Source organism: Pygoscelis adeliae, unplaced genomic scaffold, assembly GCF_000699105.1.
Source record: "Pygoscelis adeliae isolate BGI_AS28 unplaced genomic scaffold, ASM69910v1 Scaffold80, whole genome shotgun sequence".
Classification (NCBI taxonomy): Eukaryota; Metazoa; Chordata; class Aves; order Sphenisciformes; family Spheniscidae; genus Pygoscelis; species Pygoscelis adeliae.
Window position 1 is genome coordinate 651,415 of NW_008823958.1, and position 22,251 is coordinate 673,665.

The window sequence follows — 22,251 nt, forward strand, 5'->3', positions numbered from 1 at the left end:
TCATAGATTTTACTCTCAAAGCTGATGAAAATGCAATCCGCCAGGTTGCTTAACAGAATTAATAAGAATAATGAGATGATATGTTATGTGCATGCAATTGTGCCACTCTTTATAAAATTATTTTGTCAAAATTCTAACATGGAAAAGACCTGGTCCCAAACTCCATGAACATTAAATAATTTGATAATGTAAACATCAAGATTATATGGGGTTTTGGTGTGCTTAGAGATGAAAAGAGAAAGACAAATCTTCTTAAAATACCTACAAGTAATTAAGGATCACAGCACTGGAAAGTTGACCAGTGTCTTTGATACTTTAGGACCCATTTTAACTAAAAATAAGATTGCCACAAGCACTGCCTCTCATTGTGTCTGTAGTATGGTAGTACTGACAGAGAAAAAGCATGTATAGCTATACCAATTTCAAGAATGCAAGGTAATAACACCTTTTCATAGCTGACTGTCTGCTCAAATAATTGGAAACAAGGTTATGTCCTCCTCTAAAGAAAAAATAGTGTTCTGATGATATTTTTTAATCACAGCACTTAAGGTAAACTTTGTGTCTTTACTATGGAAAACTTTAAGAAGATAGTCTGAGTTCCTCTGCTACAAAAACTTGCATGTATCCTAATTTTCTGTACCATGTCTTTAGAGATATTATGAAAACAGTACATTGAGATTGGATTATGTAGAAGTGGCTGTAAGAAACATAACAGGATATTTTGTGAACTTCCAGAATATGTTAGCTAACTACATAGTTTCTCTTTCACCCCCTGACTGAAGAATAAAATTAGCTAAATAGCTCTATTAAACGATGGAGATAATCTCTCTCTGACTCTTTAACAAACATGAAAGGAGGGAGCAAATCTGTGGAGTGCTGTGGAGCTGGGTTTGCATCACTGCAAATGTTAAAATACCTCTTTTAAAAATATTGTCTTCTAGCATACCATAGGAGTAGCCAGGCTGTACCTTCCTTTTTAAAGATCGTTGTGGTCACCCTGTCATTAGCTAAATAATTCAGTAAGTAGTGATAGTGAGGGGAGAATAACAATTTGAGTACTAAATGATAACTGGCCTTAAAAGATATTTTATGAAATACATGTTATTTTAGAAAACCAGTGAAGTCATCAGGATTTTACGTGAGAAGAATGCCATACTGGCAATATTCTTTCTAATTCAAGTCCTTATTTTTAATGATGAAGGGGTCATTTTGTTAATTCCTACACTCGTTCACTACAGCAGTTTCCAGCTGAACTGAGCCCCAGTTCTCTCTCTCTCACACACAGACGGAGGCACTCTCAAACACATTTACAGAGCAGCAATTATTGAGAAAGTAGCCAGGGTAAATGTAGGTGGATATAATAATATAATACAAGTAATTAATCATGGGGTGTAGGATTCATTATGTCAACAAACTAGATGAAACCTCCTTGGGAGTGTGATATAAAACAATATGTAAGAATGATTTCTTTAAAGTCACAGGCAGAGATAATCAATCAAAACTCTATCTGACAAAGAAACGTATCCATAAAACCGGAATATTTGGGGCCAGAAAGTTTAGGTACCATTACTGCAAAATAGGATACCTTTCATAAAGTTCTTCTGCAAATGGTATTAATAAATGGTATATCAAAACAATGGACATGTTTTACCACATCGTGTAGATGAAGGAATAATACAGATATTTTTTCAGATATAATTTTTCCTGAGGACTTGAACCCTTTCTTAAAGATTATAGGGAAAGGCATAAAAAATGTGAGCACTCCTGAAGACTCTACATTTTCAATTAGCAGTGGAAGAAAGAAATACCATAGATGCACAGCTGGGAAGTCCCATCACCAGATACGGGCAGCAAGCAGAAACTGATTTTTCTACATAGAAATCACATATAGGACTACAAATTTCAGGCAAAAGTTAGTAATAACTTGCTAGTGAAATAGCAAGTGAGCAGTGAAAAATCTTTGGACATAAATGGAGCTCCAAAGTGAGTCTCAGCCTTCAGTAGCCAAAAATAAACCAGTTCTTGGCTGAAAGACATAAGTGCTATTGTGAAATTGATATCCCTCCTTGGCTTATTCCCAGACAATATGTTGCCTTTCTGGGGGCTGATCAATGTGATTGATGTGATGTGTGAAATCCAGGAGGGAGCTCCCCTTTAATCAAACCCACCGTCCTCCACTGATAGGCAGCTGTGGACTAACATGTTCTTCCACCTCACTCCCTCCGGCTCCCCTTAGAAATTGGTACAGGCAAATAAAAAAAGGACAAGAAGGGGGAGAAAAACGAACTGCTGCATAGGACATGAGAGGGCAGCAATCGAGCGGTGGATTTAGTCCTTAAAAAATAAAAGGCTGTGACTCCACTTGCAGTGCCAGGGCTGGCTCACAAAAGGCAGCCCTCTCCTGCATGGCGCCGGCCCCGGGGACGGCGAGGAAGGTATTTCTCCCAGGACAGCACCATGCCCCGGTGCTGGATCACCCCCAGCACCCCTCCCCTCGCTTCCCCTCAGTGTTAGTATTGATCTGATCACATTGTACTGCTTTGGGCTAGCACGAAGGTAAAATAATTAGGGCTAAAAATACCTTAAAAGGTTCTTGGACGTTGCTTCACTCATTTAGACATGATGTAATCATCTGTGTGAAGAATTTTAAATACTGAACTGTTTTAATTTTACACGTCACTGGCTTATGACCCTGTACGTTTCTCTTCTGCTCGTACAACAAAAGACATGCTGTATGTGTCCAACTGCTGCTGGTTTTGTACTTCATGCAGGACATTTTTTAGCTAGACAGCAATTAAATTGTTAATACTTCCCTAGAATGTAGGGAATCCATTCCCATGTAGAACGAATTAAACTGATCTAGCTTAAAAGATTAACATTACAGTATGATCTTTTTTTTTTTTAGAGGCTTATTCTCATAATTATAAAGATTTCAGAGTTACAAATCTCATTTGGTTAACTTTTCTACAATTTGCTGTATTATTGTAGTACTTGAATATCCTATCTTGATGCCAGATTGCCAGCTAATTATGTCATAAGCAATCAGCTAAGAAAGACCATCCAGGCCTCCCGTGGAAAATGAATATGGTTTTAAAGCTAACCCAAGATAAAATAACTTTTTCTCTTTCAGAAATGGAGCAACTAAGACAGTTTTACAATGTAAACATGTTGTTGAATCCAAAGGTGCAGTAGCCAGAGTAAATACAGTTTGAAGAATATGCATAATAAGTGGGTAAATAAAAGTCAGTCTAGCAAAGATTTTAAATGCATCCTGACTTTAAGTGTGTGAGCAACCTCACAGACACTATGTCACTAATCATAGACCATGTTTTAGTGTCTTATAAAAATGAGTTTACAGAGATAAACTGATTTTTTCACTGAATTTGAATATGATGCTTTGACACTGAAAGAGCGAAGGCTTTGTTTGGTCCAGCTATTCTACTGTCAAGGTTTCTACCTGACTGTCAGGTTTTATCTGTTTGCCATTGCAGTTGGGAGTTGAAAGGCTGGAGAAGATCCCAGGAGTGTTAAACCCAGAGCATTAATCTGCTCTTTTTTCCTTATATGAGTAGCACCACACTGCTTTTCGGGGATCCATGAACATGCAGATAGGCATCCCTGCAAGATCTACCTTTCTCCTTTGCCTCTCTGAATACCAAAAATTTGTTTTTATTTGCATCAGCCAAGACCTTTCCTTGTTAGAGAGCAGAAAACAATCTTTGATGTACAAATGCATCATAAGAGAATTGCAAACTTAATTCTCCTTCCCTTATTTCCATGTTACACAAACAAACCCACTTATTTCAGCTTCAGACAACACTGCACAAAAAATTCACATTGAACAGGAAGAAAAATGCTCAGCTAATGCCATAGGGCAAATGTAAATACCAAGAAGGTAGAATTGTCCAGACCATCACATTTTAAACAGAAATTTGTAAAATAGTACAATCAGAAATGAAACAAATTCACAGGTACACACTTAGAAGATTGCATATAGTGAATATGAAAAACACCAATCTCTTATCTATTCTATTGCTGTAAAAACACACACACTTTCTGTATGAAGGCACATAGTAATTTGTGTTTATACATCCACACAACACTCCCATGAAAAGAAATTTCAAAGGTCTTAGTTACACCAATATTTTTCCAAATCCAAAATCATTCCGTTATTTTTCTGAGATCCAGAAAACTGTTTGCCTTCTTTGGAATTCAATAGCCTTTTTATTTTAAATTATTTTATTTTAAATTCTTCTTTTCAATGGAAACAACACGGGGCAGTATTCCTGGAGTTTTCCTTCACTACCATGTAGTGAAAATTAGAGAAATGTCTGACTACCAGAATGCTGTCTGTAAAGCTTGGATCCTCATCTTCATTATTAAAAATGTCCTTTTCATAGGACAGCCTCAATAAAACACTAAGAGGGATTAATGAGTGTAATACTCCTTTACTGAATTTTCAGTCCTGCTCCACCTTGCCACGCTGGTCCTCCCCTTTGGAGTCTCTCTCTCAAGGCACAGTTCTTGTGGTGATGGACATTGACTCTCTCAGAGAAGGATAAGAAGCTGAAGGTGTGAAATGAGTCCTCAGTCGCACCAGAGAGAACCATCTGTAGGATTTCATGTGAAAAATATTTAGCTTGGAGCCAGAGGTTCCCATGGAAATTAACCCAGGCTAGAATACTGCTTGTCTAAATGTCAATAATTTTTTAAAGACAATCAGAAGACAGAAAGTCAGATTTGTGTCATAATCCAGGCTAAGAGCCAAGCTTGTATAAATATTGTCTCAAAATCATAATGTTTGGTGCACAAGAAAAATTTATTTTTACTTCAGTGAACTACACTCTGTGAAAATCCTTACTTTTAATAGTATGCAAGACAGTAATATAATAAAAACGTACCACAGGTAGTAAACATTTCAAATGTGAATCGGTTCACTAAAGATTTCAGTGAAGGTATATTGGTAGCATTGCTCATAGTAATGCTGGAACACATTCACTGAATATGTCTCCAGAATGAATATCCCACTAAGTACATTTTCATTGGAGTCACAGGGAAAGATTGCAAACTCTGATCTCAGTTGGGCCACTGCGGTGAGTCCTGCAGATAATGTCTAATGCACAAAGACTGAACAATGGGTAGACTGCCAAATTCTTATTTGTCCTTCACATGAAGACCATATTGACTGTTTCAAAAACTCTTTGTATGAGCCATTATTTTCAAATTGTTTCCCAACTTATACTGCAATTGAAAATTGGACAGCTCTTCAATTGCTCCTGCATTTCAATTGATTACCAATACAGGTTTTCAGAATTAAGAATATTGCTCTATTCTTTTCCACAGCATCATGTTGACTTTGTGTTGTGGTCATTTAAATATTGCTGTACAGTTTGCACTGGACTCTGGTGTTAAGATAACAGAAGGGAGAATCAATTAGATGTATTATCTCTAAACTGTACAGTAAGTGATTCGACAACCCCTACACATAATGTAGCATTCATTTTCAAGGACTTGTATAGTTGTACAGTTTTAGTAGTTTAAGTACCGGAGTGACTTATAGTGTCATATACAACAACGGAAAAGACTCTACTTAAATAAAATCAAAATTATCACAGTGGGGAAAAATGGAGAAGGCAGTAGGTGGAAGCCCTCACTCATGATATTCATGAGTAGCTTACATAAGCAACTTGCTGTGGCTGACGTCCAAAGTCTAGGTTACAACTCAGAGACAAAAGCTGGACTGGAGCAGCAGTCCAGCCTTTGTCCAGCCTTCTTGATCTTTCCTGCCTTCCTTTTGTCCAGAAGTCTATTCTTATTATTTATCCCTAAATCAGGTTTAAAACTTGCCCTAAACTTCCTTTACTCTGAATAAAACCACTCTTACTGGTTTTAGTAGGAGTCGTCTTTGAGTAAAAATGACCAGAAGATGTGGTAGAAATGCAGTCTAATGCTTTCGCATCCTTGTGAAATTGTCTCACGCAATTGTTCCAAAGTCAACTGAAGTCAAAGTGAGACATTTTCTGATATCAGTAAACTTTGGATCATAATGTGCATGGTCGTATTTATGGCCAAACAGGTGTAACACAAGAAATTTATTGCTTCTCAACTGAAAAGCAAGAACAGCACTTGTTTTTTCTCTAGTCAACACTGGGGACTTCCCTTCATTTGTTCCCATTGCAGACATTCAAATTGATGGAATAGCATTATGGGAAAGGTCACATACACAAAGGATAAAGAGCTTGATCCATCTCCCAAAATCAATGGAAAGTTTCCTCTTGGTTTCAATGAGAGCAAGATTGGGCCCATACTCCTTTTAAGCTTTGCTCATAATTCTTCAGAGCCAAGTGTTCTGCCTTCAATGACTTTGAAAAAAAAGAAGTCCAGCCCTCTGAATAAATTATTCAAAATCAACCTTGGAAATATCTCCTTGTATAAAATACACTTATACCTCTGGCTGATTTTTTAAAAGAAGATAAGGAATAAGTTTCACGGTGAGTCATTTCCATGTCTACTAACTTCTCATAATATGCTCCTTCACTAATTTTTCCACCATGATAAAACCTCGCTTATTACTAGTTTAAGGATTTCATGACTTTTGTGACACGTGCAGCTCATCCAATAGCCTATTGACTCATATGTTATTTGAACTGAATTTGCCGATTTTGCATCCTTATACCTGAGACATCTAAAGGGCCAAGAAGTATCCAATTTGCCACGCAAAGTTAAGGCTCCCTCTGGATGTAACAGTCATATAGTTTCCTGAATCTTAGGTTCCCCAGTGAGTGTTCATCTGCTGCCTGTTCCTGACACACATTGTCTAAATAGCGTGTAAGAAGTATTTTACCACTACAATTATGAATAATTCAAACTGGGAAAGTATGGCATCTTTCTGAAGCTGTAGCATCTCTTCGGATATTTCATTTGGTTTTACTTGACAAGTTGTGAGTCTGAAAAGTTTAACACTTAGACTGGACACCTCTGCAAGAGAGAGCCTCTCCCAGGCTGCTCCAGAAAATGGTCCCAGAAATTCAGGCGATGCTACATTTCCTCCATAGATGATATAATGCTTGAAGAGAATGGCATTGTGCAGCTGAGGATACCAGCTTTTCTGTGTGTTCAGCAACCAAAGTCCTGGTCAGCTTTAGCTCTTGAAGGTTCCAGTATTCTCTGCAGTGTTGGCCTTACCTGGGTAGCTATAGAGCTCTTCTTATAGTCTCTTTATTATATTCTTAATATATTCTTATTAACTTTCTTATTATTCTCCTATTATGGTCGCATTATAGTCTCTTTAATTTTCACTGCTTCTGCTTAACTTTTTCTGTGTTCTAACTGGGGATTTTAAGTAATTAATAATTCGCTAACGCGGCAGTTCCTGACAATGTACAATCCCATAGAATACCCCTATAGATCCTTAGAAACCACTGGACAGGCCTATTGCAATACGAACAGTAGGTGAACCTTTGGGAAAGTCCTATAGTCTAATCCATTTCCTGTTTACATCAAAAGGAAATTTTCTCCATCATTTTGCGTATGTGGTTGATTGGGTCCTATGGGCATAGTCCCTCAACTGCCATCTGATGCGATACGCATTTACCAAGGTCCAAGATTGTCGACACTCTTAACAGATCATAAGCTCAAAGGTGCTACACTCTGATGCTGTTCCTGCAATAGAGCGTAATCCACTGCAAAATGTTGCCATGACAATGTTTCTCTGAAGTGTTTTTGGATGAAAAGAGATTAGAAAAGTTAGAAATTATTATGTAGGTAGATCATCCAGTGTGTTTTATATCACAATAAAATCTGATATCAACATAAGGCTTAAAAAAATACTATTTAAGATATTTGGGTATATTATAGAAAAGTTGTATTTCAAAAATCTATTATTTGCACTAAAAATAAATTTGGAAAGTAAGCAAAAATGCATGATTTCTTTTAAAAGTAATATTCTATTCTGAAAATGTCAGAAGTAGATTACTATTGAATATTTTCATTGAGTTTTAAAAAATTTATATAGTATTAGGACATTACAAACCACCATACTTTCAGAGCAGACAGTGCTGAAGCATGAAAGTAATTTGCTGTTCTGTTTGTTCATCTGCAAATCAGGCTACAGCTTCAGAAGAGAGAAAAGCCATGCCACCTGGCAACCCCAACTTTTCCTCCAGTGGGAAGGCACCGTCACCTCGCGCAGTCCACACTAGATCTCAGACAAGTGATGTTTGTGGTCCATGCAGAACTACTGCATAGGCTGAGACGTGGAAGCAAACAGCACAAAATGACATTAGTTAAAATAGGTCCCAATGAGTGCAAGATCTGCTACAGCTATAGCAAAAAATCTCCCTCTGGTCTCTTTAGCAGTTGAGATCTCCTGCACCACCCACTCTCACCTAGTCTTGAGACTTCAAGGGTGTGTGTGACTGCAGGCACAACTATTGTAAGTGAAAAGACAGCTAAAAATTTAAAGAGGGTCATCAAATTTAAGAACATCTAGGACCTTTGCATCTAAGCAGGTATTTTTGAAAATCTAAATGTTGGATGTAGGTGCATAACATAGCAATGAGGTGGCATACCAGACCAATATCCTTTACCGATTTGACACTGGCGATCCTGTTGGCTGTAAGGAGTCATACAGTGACACTCTACTGAACTCTTAGAGGTTAATGAGAAAGCGTGACTAATAGTAGAAATATTTAACATCACAAAATAAGTTAAAGTGGAACTCTTCAAATGTTGTGATTTAAAAATACATTTCTCAAAAGGTTCTCAAACCCTGTGCTTGGAAATGTTGTACATTGACATTTCACATTGCTATTCTTACTCCTCTAGATTTAAATAGCCTAAATAGTAAACAGTGTATTTGCAATAGTTGAAAGTCAGTTGGATCAAGTCAGTTCTCAAGTGAATCGATGTATACTGATTTACACCACAGTTGATCTGATTAGTCTCGTAAGAGAGGCAGCAGCTCTAATAAAAGCCTCACCAGAAAAAAGTGCACATATTTATTGTTATGTTTAATATTTTGTAAAAACAAGAAAGACTTGAAGGTAAGCCACTTTAATGCACCTATTGATTTCCTTTATTTAAAATATTAATGAACTGACTAAAACAAGAGATTTAAAAAAAAAAAATCAGATTTAAACAACATGCATGATGTTTTCTACATGATCCCAAGTGTTTATATATTAAAAACCAAATTAAAACTGATTAGTTGATAATGACTGCAGATGCTGACCTTTGGAAAGATTTATTAGTCCTGCAAACTGTGAACTGGGCTACCTGCTCATTCTGACCTTGATACAAGAACAGAAACAGTGAATGGTAGATTTAACCCTTGCTGATTCTAAAATAAATTCCTGCTAAAAGAAACATCAATTGCGGTCAAACAGCAGAACTTCTAGGCTGTGAATATTAATGCAAGTTCAATTTTTTCTAAATGAAGCTACCCATGGGAATCAAATTAATCCCCTCTGGCTCCCTGTTTCTTTACTAATAAATTTCTTTTTAGGCGATACAGAAGATTTGGAGGAACATTTTATTATACAATCTGTACAGTTGCACTTAATTTCCATTCACCAGCAAAGCAAGCTGACCGTGTATCATACAAAAAGACTACTATTGCCTTGCTTTGCTCTCATCATTGGTCTCATTCACTGTCCATTGCAGGCAGCACGAATATTCCCATTGACTTCAATATGTGCATGTACAGGTCCTAGGTATGGAGAAAACTGTGACTTGAAAGCAAACATTTATCAAAGTAAAAAGTCAATAAGACTTGTAAATATCTGAGAAAATGATTTAATTGCAATTTGAGTTTAAATAATGATGATAACTAGAACTGTTTTAGCTTACTTTTTATTTATTTATTGTAACTTCTTTTCAGGAGCCTGTTAATGACTCTTTTTAAGCTCACAATTCATGTCTATTGACTTAATACAGCCCATTACAATACTGATAGACCCTGCCTTCAGCAGCTACTTTATGCCTTACTAAATTAACAGCTAAACGTCAATGCTTAGTTCTGTGCTTCTAAGCATAAAGCAGCCAAGTCTGGACTGTCTGGTAAATGGATTCAGATCAGCGACAACTGGTTACATGGGTTAATCTTAGGTAGTGGGGGGAGGAATAGGGAAAGCGGTAGAGGAGAAGGGGATTGTTGGGTTTTTATTTCTTTTTTTTTCCCTTTTTTTTCTTCTTTTTTTTTTTCTTTAACCACCCTGTGATCTACACTGCAATCTGTTTTGTCTGTTGCTTCTGACAGTATCACAGGGAACCTCGCTTGGTGAGATTGATTGGTACCTCCAACTTAGCCATTTCCTTGCAGAATGGCTGCCTTTTTTTGCCTAATGATGTTACATTTGTCCTGCAGATGATGTAGAGCATGCTGCAGAGGATGAACAGCTCTGCTCTGATCACTCCTTACTTGGCAAGTACTCACGCTTCACACCAACACTCCTCAGCACCATTAATATTATATATAGATACCCTTGTCACAGATTTACATTCGGTGATCCGAAATCAGGACAGGAAGGGTGAAGTGTGCGGGGGGTGTGTGGGTGAGGAGGTGATCTGATTTATTGTGAGGAATGTTGGTGAATAAAAAGGAAGTGATCAAATTTATATTAATGTCTTGACCTATATTCTCAGTGCTGCTTTTTTCACTGCTCAACCCCAAAGTGTCTTTCCTCCTGCAACAGATTTCAAAGTCTTTAAAAACACGATGGTTCAGTGTCTCGATATGCATTTACTTGCAATAAAATCTTTGAAATCACAATTTTGTGCATCGGTGACAGCCCCTGGGGAGATTAATTAGTTGTGAAGTAGGGGCCAGGTTCTCAGTCTCTAAAATGGTTTGTGTGCGATCTGCACATCCACAACTGGATGTGCATAGAAGCCCCGAGCACTGACACTGTAAAACACAGAGAGCTTTGCAGAGTTACCTCCATTTACATACACATCAGTAGATCCTATGTGTAAGATTTGCTTGAAAGTTTATTAGAGAAAGAGAAAGAGCAGATCATTGGTTATATACCTTACAAATGAAATGCAATATCAAGCCATTCAAAAATGTGTCATGAAGATGGTAAATCAAAGAATTCAAACTTAGAACAGACGAATAAGATTACTTACAATCCAACTTTAGTGTCTTTTATTTTTGTCTTCTAATATTTCATTATTTAGCGCAATAAATTTTTCATCAGATTCCTTCCTTTGTTCAGCGCATGGGGAAACCTGCTCCAGGGATGAATCAGGGTGTTGTAAAGAAAGAGACCTTTTCTGGAAGAACGCCAGCTTTGTTTTTCAGAGGAGATAGACCACAGGAGGTGTGGGGAATAAGGCAGAAAGTTTCCTGAGGTTTCTTATGTGGCATTTGCTAAGTTGCCTACATTCATATACTGATTTCTCAGTAACTCCCTTAAGGTTTGGAGGTCAGGGTGCTAAAGAGTGAAAAACCACAATATTTTGAATATCTGTGCCTCTCCTCTGCCTAAGTGTAGTGGAGATAATAAAGCCACCTTAGGAGCAACATGACGTATAGCAAAAGTGCTGTTGTTTTCTACATCTCTCAATGTGAGAGTTAGAATTATGTAAATAATCAATTGAGTAGTTTGAAGAAAATTTCCATTAAAAATAATAATTGTGAATTGAAATGTGGGAAATTGTCAATTTGTGCTGAATAGAGAACTTCATTTCTGATTTTTTTCTTTTCTTTTTTTTTTTTTATATAAAGAAAGTTCAAATTTTCTCCTGGGTGAAACACTGCTTCAAACCAAAAGAGGAACAGTTTCATATACAAAGCACTGAAATGAAACTATGTGTTTTGAAACATCTGTTACTGATCCAGAGAATATAGAAATGGACTATTTTGTCCATCCATTTTAAAGAGGGCTTTTTATTCGTCTTTAGTTTTTGGCAGTAGCAACTGTCTCAAATTGGTACAAATTGACAAAATGTTTTTGGCACCAAGAAGCTATGTCTTTCAGTACAGAATAATGTTCTGACTGTTGCTCTGCTCTACCTGAGATTCCCCGGACCATGGTAATGCTATGGGGGAGAGTATATTCACAGAAGCAACCTGAATAGTTCTTCTTGTTCTACAGAAGGATATGCATGACTCAAGCACTATAGTGGAACTTGTACCCATAGTCAGTGCAATATTGCAATGAAGCGCTAAGGAAAAAAACACTATTATGAGTACTGCGCAGTGACCCAGCAAGTTAAGCTCTCTCTCCTACTCACCTCAGGTGGCTGGTCAGCAGTAAGTTAATGATCTCTTTATACTTCTGAAAAGCATATTCAAATAAGTCATTTACAGTCCATTAAATACCTGCTCTTAGTACTTGAAATACACAGCTTTATAAGAATGATTTGAAATATATAATCTAAAACCCAACCTGTACAAAACTTTGTTCCACTTTTGTGTTCTGACAAAAGAGGCTTCTGCCACTCTGTCACTTTTCTGAAAGGATTTGCCAGGAACGTCACTGTGCTTTTCCAGTTTTGGTTAGTGGAGCCATGGTACTTAGCTAATGACCTTGATCAGTTTGGTGCTGTTCTCTTCTCTCTGATTTCTAGCTCAGAAGACCTATCAGTATTTGCAAAATTGAAATTTTCAGATTTGTAAAATATGGGAAAAAAAGAATATTTATGCCCCAAACATGATTTTTTATGTGTTCATTCACATCTAGATTTATTGGCAATAATCAACCCACACATCAAGCCTAAACTAATACCAGCTGATTACCATCAATGCAACTAGGCATGAACTAATACGCCATAATGCCTCGTTGCAATTATAAAGTTTTCTTATAAAATGCTTTGAAATTACTTATGTTAATTTAGTTACAAGGCTAACATGTACTGAGCAGGAAATTATGTTGTATTAATTTCAGCACTCACCACTCTTATTAGCCAATCATATCACTCTTCTTCTTTCCATTTTATAATTATCATTAATTACCAGTTTATAATAAGTTTATTCAGTTAATTCAGTGCCGTTCATGCCCTGAAGCATAAACCAATACTGATATCATTTGAACCTGCGACTAATTAGAAAATTGTAGTACCATTAGGAAACTTGTTCTGTAAATGATTTCATCCTTTCAGGTAACCCAAGATTTTTATTTTTTTTTTAATTATGAACAGAAAAGACAGACATTCCTGATTAGTTCCTTTGAAGTTTGCCACATCAAGGTTTTTTGCAGTTTTGTTTTGTAACAAAATTTTTATCAGCAATAAGAAATTAAACTAGACTAAACTAGAACAATCTAGACATCTAGACAACCACAGACACCTGCAGGTAAAATTTGGGAGTAAGGCTTCCAGGCAACTAAGCAGAGTGTTTTATTGAACAACCTTTGCTTGTACCATTTTAAATGGGACTAGACAATGTCATTGGTCAAGTATTGTAAAGGATGATCTTGTACTGGGCAGAAAAGATAGACTCTCTTCTGCCTATAATCTCTTTATAAAATTTTTAAAGAGATTCTTTAAGAATTATTTCTTACAGTAATGCTGCAATTTGAGCTGAAATTTTGATTACAGTTGAACAGCTCAACCTTATGAAAGAATATTAACACAGTAATGTTACTAAATACTACCCCTTTCTGCACGAACGGTGGTTTAATTCCAGTGCACTTATGATATAGTTGCATGTTTTTCATATGGATTAATAATACAGTACCTAACTAGAGAATTAAGAGCTGCAGTAGCAGTACTTCTACATTTTTCAGGTGATGGAGTGAAATACCTTTTCCCTTTTATACAGGGTACATGACATCTATTACTCCCAGCTTAGCTGATTCCTCAACCATTCCTCACCAAGTCCACCTAAACATTGCATTTCTCCTAATGTTCCAGAATGCAAATAGTCCTCCTTCCAGTACTTTATTCGGAGACAGCAGGTTTGTCTTGCACCAACTATCCCCAGTCTCAAAGCACCATTGTAGCAACCAGGTCTTAGCCAGCAGGTAGCTGGTCATTCAATCACTTTCACTGTACACTAAAAAGATGTGCACAGGGATTTAGATATTCCAGGCAAATATTCTAGGCCATATTTACAGCTGACTGACTGTCGTGGTTTAACCCCAGTCAGCAACTAAACACCCCACAGCCGCTCACTCACTCCCCCCTGGTGGGATGAGGGAGAGAATCAGAAAAGTGAAAGTGAGAAAACTCTTGGGTTGAGATAAAGACAGTTTAATAGGCAAAGCAAAAGCCCCGCACACAAGCAAAGCAAAACAAGGAATTCATTCACTACTTCCCATCGGCAGGCAGGTGTTCAGCCATCTCCATGAAAGCAGGGCTCCATCACACGTAACGGTTACTTGGGAAGACAAACACCATCACCCCGAACGTCCTCCCCCTCCTTCTTCTTCCCCCAACTTTATAAGCTGAACATGACGTCATATGGTGTGGGATATCCCTTTGGTCAGTTGGGGTCAGCTGTCCCAGTTGTGTCCCCTCCCAACTTCTTGTGCACCCCCAGCCTGCTCGCTGGTGGGGTGGTGTGAGAGGCAGAAAAGGCCTTGACTCTGTGTCAGCACTGCTCAGCAATAACAAAAACATCCCTGTGTTATCAACACTGTTTCCAGCACAAATCCAAAACACAGCCCCATACTAGCTACTATGAAGAAAATTAACTCTCCCCCAGCCAAAACCAGCCCACTGACTCTGTCAGAGTTCCCCCAAATTAGCAAAGTTATGACTGCTAACTAGTAGAACTGAGTGTAGATCAGCTGACACTCATTGTGACTACTGTCCTAGGTCTGCGATCCATTACAGCTCTCCTTGCTGCCACTGATGGACTCGCTATCTACATAACTAGCAACTGTGAGAATATTCAAACAAGGCTGTCTATGATAAACACAGTCCTGATGAGTTTTCTTTGAGTGGAGATATGATAAGTCTGTGTTGCGCATTATCTAATTATGGGTCAGTTAACTCACAGACAGGTGATGTACTAAAGGACAATCTGTCCCCTTGGGTGCCATATAAGGTTAGAGATACACCAGAGACTGTCCAATGTACACGCTAGCCTCATATATCCCTTACCCAGCTGACATGCTTCCCCTTTCAGCCTCTCAGATCCCCAAAACACAGATAACTAAATGATAAACACCGTATCTTAGTGGAGATACTGCCCTGTCAAAGGTGGTTTATTGGCTTGTTATTCCCTGTGTGGCTTCTGATGTCAGGGTTATGGTTGAGGCCATGAAGACAGTCCCTTTTCTGCACTTTTAGCTTCTTTAAAAGAAGCAGAGGTCAAAACACAGGCCCAGCTTTTGGCTCCCGTAACCTTGGGTTAGGCACTCCTGTGAACACTGGGGGTTATGTCGGTCCATAGGCTTACTGATTGCTGCCCCTACCAAATATGTGATGCGATTCTTGATACTATTGTCATAAATGTAGCCGTGCCTCCAAACCAACCATTGCTGCTTTGCAAATAGACATAGCACAGGTAGGAGTACGGAGAACGACGAGGTGAGGTGTTTCTTCCTTCTCTGCTTGATGACGTGCTTCTAGCTAGTATCTGTCAAAGACTACACAGAGTACAAACCTTGAGACCAATAAGCCAGTCTTGCAGGACCTGGAAACAGGTAGCCTTCAGTGTTTTAAATCTGAACTGACTCATTTGCAATTTCTTATGAAGCCAGCTTGTGCCAGTTCTGCTGCTGCTTAATCACACTGCTGCTGGGAAATCTTCCTGGCAGAAAACCCACATATGAGAGCACAGGGAGTGACAGATACTGCCTTGGGCCTCATCATCTTTAGGTGGTATCCCACTACGTTCATACCTTGAATAGGGTGCAATAAGCAGAAATATATTTTAATAGCAGCTTGGTTCTTCGAAGTACCGTATGATGCCGGGCATAAAGGTAGGTGGAAGAACGAGAACCTTTCTGGGACGACGATAGAGGAGGGGGCTCGAGTAACTGCAAATGAATTTGCAGTGTGAATGACCGTGAGACTGGAGTCCTGAATTGAGTCAGAGACTGATTGGTTCGACAGTACACAGCATACCTGAAATCTCTGAAATCTAGTCTGATCTTCTCAACCTTTCTGTTGTCTCTGATTCTTCCTTTCATAGCTCCAGTCATGCAAGGATGATTACTGCCTATCTGTTCTTAGCATCATAGAAACAGCCACACTGATCACTGCTAGTTATTTTAAGTCATTTCTCTATTGCTAGCAACATGCTTCAAAGAGAGTAGCAAAAAAGTTTCAAGTGTGCAATTATGGAATAACTGATACTTCACAGTGACGCTAGCTCTGAATGAGGTTTAGATTTTATTTGCTAAATATTTCTTATAAAATAAATTTTTCAGTCTTGTTCTTCATATTGCTACAGCCCATGCAGAGTGATTAAAAATTCTGATCTCACATGGATGGTTACAAAGCACGGTTTTGATTAATCAGAAAATTGGTTTAATCATTTGTTGCTAGGAATAATAAATTAATGCAGATGAAGCCCATACTGCTGTCTGTTGAACTATGAGTCTGATATCACAGACATTTCTGAGAATTCAGAGGAACTACCTATGTGAGTAAGAATATTCATCTATGTGTTTGGTCTGTAAGTCCTCACTGCTCCGTTTGAAGTATTTGAGATAGTTTGCTGTTGCATCTAACAATTAATTTCTTTTTGTATTCACAGACGGGAAGCAAATATTAGGAACTAATGTGGCGAGGCATATTAATATTATTAGCTGGCATTTTGAATAATGGAGTCATGATAAAATGCTACAGTGGAGAGGGACTCTGGACAAAGATAATTAATTGTCTACAAACTTTATTCCAATATATCATGACTTTTATACTGAGATAATAACCCTGAAATCCATGCTTTAAGAATTATTTTATAATTGTATATTGGATATCATCGTGGCTAGGTTAGGCTGTGCCATTTCAAATACAAATATCAGCAGAAACAGGATTTCACTGCTGTGGTCACTTTTTAGAAATATCATTCTAGATTAAATATCACTCATGCTTAAAAGTTGACCATAAATTACAGCACCTTTATTTATTGTATGCCTAATAAGAAACCAGATGTCTCAGTTACTCTTATCTACAGTTCTCTGTAGATGGACTTCAGCTCTTCAGAAAAGGAAGTATATTGAAGAAAGGAAAACATGTAACATCATAGAGAGCCTTTACATAGATAAAAGTCAGCTGTCAATATGTGAGTACTGGTCTCAGAAAACTAATACCAACTGCAGTTATATGTCATGTACCTTTATTCAGAGAGTTCTGCATTTCCTGTGATGGGTCAGCTCTGTAGAAAAAGTAGTCAGAAAATCAATGAGTAGAGTAAGAAATGAAATAAAAAGTAGACCTGTTTTAGGCAGGTGTTTTCTCTTTTCATCACTGACATAAGTAAGCATATTATGACTTATACCTCTCTGCCTGCTGCTGAATATGTTTCCTGCATGTAGTGTGAAGACTTTTGATCCAAGAAGAGGAAGCAGAGCACAGAATCCACTGCCAGGTCATTCTGAATCGACAGTCCTTCATAGATGCTTCATGTACTTTTACATGTAAGGTCTCTCAGAATATGAGAATGATCTGAAGTAAAACTGTCGCATTTCCATATTACGTAGACTTGAGGGGTAGTGGAGCTCATGAATCTTCTACTACTAGTTTCTGACACAAACACTATCTGATTTACCCATTTGAACTATTTTTTAGTCATGGTCTGTGCATAAGCAATGCTCAGCTGAAATCCCCCTCTGCAGAGAAAGGAAATTCACTGCTACACTAATCTCTAAAACTGCTAAATGAATCCCTTCACTCTATTAGTCATCTCTTTGATCTATTCTATCTCAGATGTTCTAATCCAAGTGATAGCAGCCAGGGTGTGAAGCAGCACTTGAGCTACTTGGAGTGACTGGTCCAGCAAGATGACTAACTGGTCCAGCATCCTGGCGAGCTCTGCTGAAATCTCACCTCTAACCTACAAAGTAGAACCTTCAACCCATACTTCATTATAGACTTATCTGCAGCACTTCACCTTCAGTCCATGCCTTTCTGTGTGGCACCTAGTACCTAAGAGATGTGTGTGTGGAGGTATTTGTGCGGAGTAGTTTACTGACGATACAGGACTTAAACTTCCATCTAACACTGTGGCAAAGATAACCTTTGGGAAAATAACTTCTTCAACAGCATTAGTGTCTGTTTAAGTTCAAATGCGAGCATATTCACACCTGAAAAATGAACATGTATACAAGTGCTACTTTATAAGCGGAATGTGGATACAACTTATTACCTGATTTAATTATTTTGAATTAAGTGATAAACACAATTTAGATTTCTATGGGGAATTCTATCACAAGTTCTCAAAATCCTTTGCAAATAGCAATGAGGTAGAAAAGTGTTATTTGTAAAGAAAAATAATATTGTTAAAAGAGAGTAGTCAAAGATAGGCTAAATTACTTAATTAAATAAAACCAAAATTTACAGCAGCATCAAGACTTGATGCCACATCACTGCATTTCAGTCATGCTTTACTCTTTCTGGATAATGATGTTAGTGCCCCTCAATTTCACTTGAACATTTATTCTGTTCTGGCATATTTCCGGCAATTTGACTTTTCTCTATTGCTGTGCAAGGGTACCTGGGACCTCAGCTTCTTTCTGCACCTGAAGGTTGGCAGTGTGGCTAAGAAATTCAGGTATCTTGTGGTATTAGGCAGCAGTTCATGTCTCTTAGAAACCTTTCTGGTTTTCCAAATTGAGGAATAAATGGTGCTGAAAGACTGTGTATTAATGCTTAATGCCAAAAGGAAGGGATTTCACTGTCCTAATAATTTTTTTTTTTTGGTCTGACCATGATAATGTGATGAACCTCCATGTTGCAGATTATAATAAGAAATGTATCTAAACTACAGATTTTGTTTCTGGGCCCAAGATTTTACAAAGTATGCCAATTCCAGTGTGTCAGAGAGATCTCTTTCATCATCTCCATTTGTAAAACAGTGCTATAAAATTTGACAGACCTGAAGATATTAATTTCAGATTCTGGAGAACGACGAAACATTAAGTGTCTTCAAATAAGCAGCAGGACAATGATTTCAATTTACCTTTTGTGGATCAAAAGAGAGAAGTGAGCTCAAATCCTAAGCAATGTGTCAAGAATTGAAACACTGCAGAGAATTTGTGAAAGTACAATCAACCAAAAATAGCAAAATATTTTGATCTTCGATATCCTTCTACTAGAGGATGTTCATTTCCATGCGCTATTTAGTTTACAAATATTGATGCACTGAATGAGTTTTAAGAAACAGCAGGGGACTTATGGCCTTCTGATTTGTTATCTGGGTCATGAATACAAGAATTTCATTCTAATGTCCTGGAGCCATATCATGCCATTGATTTTTTTAAAGCAGATTTTACCATTGATTTAAATGGGGAGTTCTGCTTAAAAATCAATGGCATAATATGGCCCTGAGACATTAACACATTCAGAATATTGATGGAAAAGGAAAAGAAAACCTTTTTCAAAAGCCCTTTCTCTCAAAATATTATCCTTTCCCCAGAAGGTCCAGGCATTCTACTGGATGTTCTTAAATTAAGCATAAATGCTGTTGAATGCAAGTTAACAATTAGATTTTTTTTTCTAAAAAAACATATGACTGGCATCCAACCTTTTAATCAAATAATTGACTAATCACTCACTGTGGTACAGCTTCACAATCAACTCTTCCAGCTAAACTCATCTCCCCTGACCCCCCTCTTTGCCACTTTCCCTCCGCACTTCACTTCAGAAAATGTTCACAACAGCCCATTAAGAAACACTTTAATTCAAGAGGGTCTGGCTGATCAAGAAAAATTAAGCTCCTAATAACAGCAAAATCGAAAGAAATTTGGACAAAATGACTCTCTGCATCACAGATTTTGTTTACTAGTGGGTAATTAATTCTCCACATATGTTGGGAACATCTGTCGCAGTGACCTGCCATCGTATCTGTGAAATGACTGCTGTGCAGCTCCTCTGCAGGTCATTAGCAACGCTCTGAAAGGAATCTTCCTCTTTCTGCCCCAAATGGGCAGCGCTCTCTGGGGTGTCCACATCCCACGAGTCACCCAGGTCTCTGAGACCCTGCTCCTTGCCTGTTTCCAGCACCTACCTCGCCTTCTAAACCATGCAGTGCTCAGAAGACCTGGTGCCTGATAGAAAGATGTACAAGAGAGACATTTTAAGAAAAACCAGATAGACTTTGTCTTCTGCTGCATCAACTTGAATTTTGTCACACCTTCATGGGTTAGCCTTCTTCTCAGCTAAGAAGTCATCCTAACTCAGTGCTTTAGCAGTTAAACTGTCTATTCTGTTTCTACTTGGCCAAAAGGCTTTGATGAGGAGAAAAGGATGGGAGCTTTTTTCTTTCTGCGCAAAGCTTCCTGTTCTGTCTGTACAGGGACATCAAGACAAAATAAGGATGTGCCAAAAGAAGTAAAATAGAGGCCAAGTTTCCAGGCTTCCTCTTCAATGTCTGTGTTAAATTATTCTGTAATATCCAAGGGATGAGCTGATATAGGAGATCTTCCCTGATTAAAGAAGTGAGATATCAGTGAATACCGATACATGTGCAAATCCCTTTCCTAACATAAGCAAAGCAAAAAGCATAACAAATAAACACAAACACAAAAGGAAAAGCCCGGTATCTGTACTTGAAAACCACATTTAGGTCATATATTGGCCAAGTACTGCTCATGTGCCAAGGCATAATCACATGCTTCAGAGCTTTAGACATTATTTTCAAGGTCATGCAGAAAATATTTTTCTGGTGAGGCAAGTTCCCCTCCCTCCCACCATACCCATAGGGACTAGAATAAGCTGAGGGGGGTGAACACCTGCAGCTCTTCCAAGACACCTGTGTTTACAATGAATGCCACAGAGCCAACAAATCTTCTTTCACAGGAAACAAAAAAAACATGCAGATATCAAAGAAAATTTATCTGAGATATCATTATACACAAACCGACACATTTGCTGTAAGAATCATGTGCCTCTCTACCTAATATTTTATTACATACAAGAATTCCAGCTCCTGCCATTCTCAGATTTCCTTTAATTTTTAAATACCTTTTCTTACCTTCCCTAAATATGTATTATATCCTGAAGTCTAGGATTAATCGATGTCTTTAAATAGTCTAATTTTTTTTTCAAGGGACACGGCTACATCAAATTCTGAGTAGGTCTGAGCCAATGTAATCTGGTGCAACTCCATTGGTACCTGAGAAACAATGCTGATTTACATCCACTGAGATTGTTGGACCTCTATTTATTAAAAAACAACGACAACAATATATCCTTACCACTGTTTCAGATAATAACAGGAAGGAGAAATCATAGTTTTAATTGTTCTTCTCAAATTAAGAAGTTACATTTATCTACTGTGGTAAAGGCTGCTCCCTGTGTAGGCTGAAATAAACCATGAAGATGTTATAGTCTGTAAATAATTTTTATATATATACATAAAATAAATGTCTTGCCATTGAACAAAATTGGTTGCATTCATTTTTCAAGTTACACAGTTTGTTCCTATGTGTACAAATCACTCCAATGAAATTGTAGCCAGAGCATAGGGCTGGGAATTGGGAGATGGGAACTACTCCTGACTCGGCTGAAAACTACCTGTGTGACCTTGGCAAACATCTTAGGACTCACAGGACTGATGGCTGCTTAATGAGATAATCTGCTATGAAAAATGGGGGTGGGGGTATGAGGTAAGAACATATGTGTGTGCATGAAAAGAAGAAGGTGTTTCTGAGGCAAATAATTACTTAATCGGGTCAGTGTTTTAACAGGTTTTGCTACATCTTACATACAAAGTCTGAAATCATCAAGACTGTAGAAACAAGAGGAAATGGAAGAACTGTATCACGAGAGTTGCCTTCTGGTAAGTGAAAGTGTCAGGAGACAGTTCTGAATGAAATCGCATTTGAGGCAGGTTTTGGTCTTGCACATGAGAAGAGAACAGGCTGCCTGGGCAGCTTAGCAGTGGCTTTGGCAGCAGGGGAGAAAATTAAGTGAAATCACTGATCCTTTACTGTAGCAGAAATACTGAACCAATTTTTCTGGTTGAAGATATGCAAACTTGTTGCTTTGTTTTTACCATGGGGATTTGTTAGAAGGGAAATGCATTCTGTGGCATTTCTAGCAAAAATAAGACAATGTGTCTGGGTTCCCCACATGCCTTTGGGGCTCAAAGAGAGGAATCAGAGAAACATTGAGAAACAGAAATTCTATTAG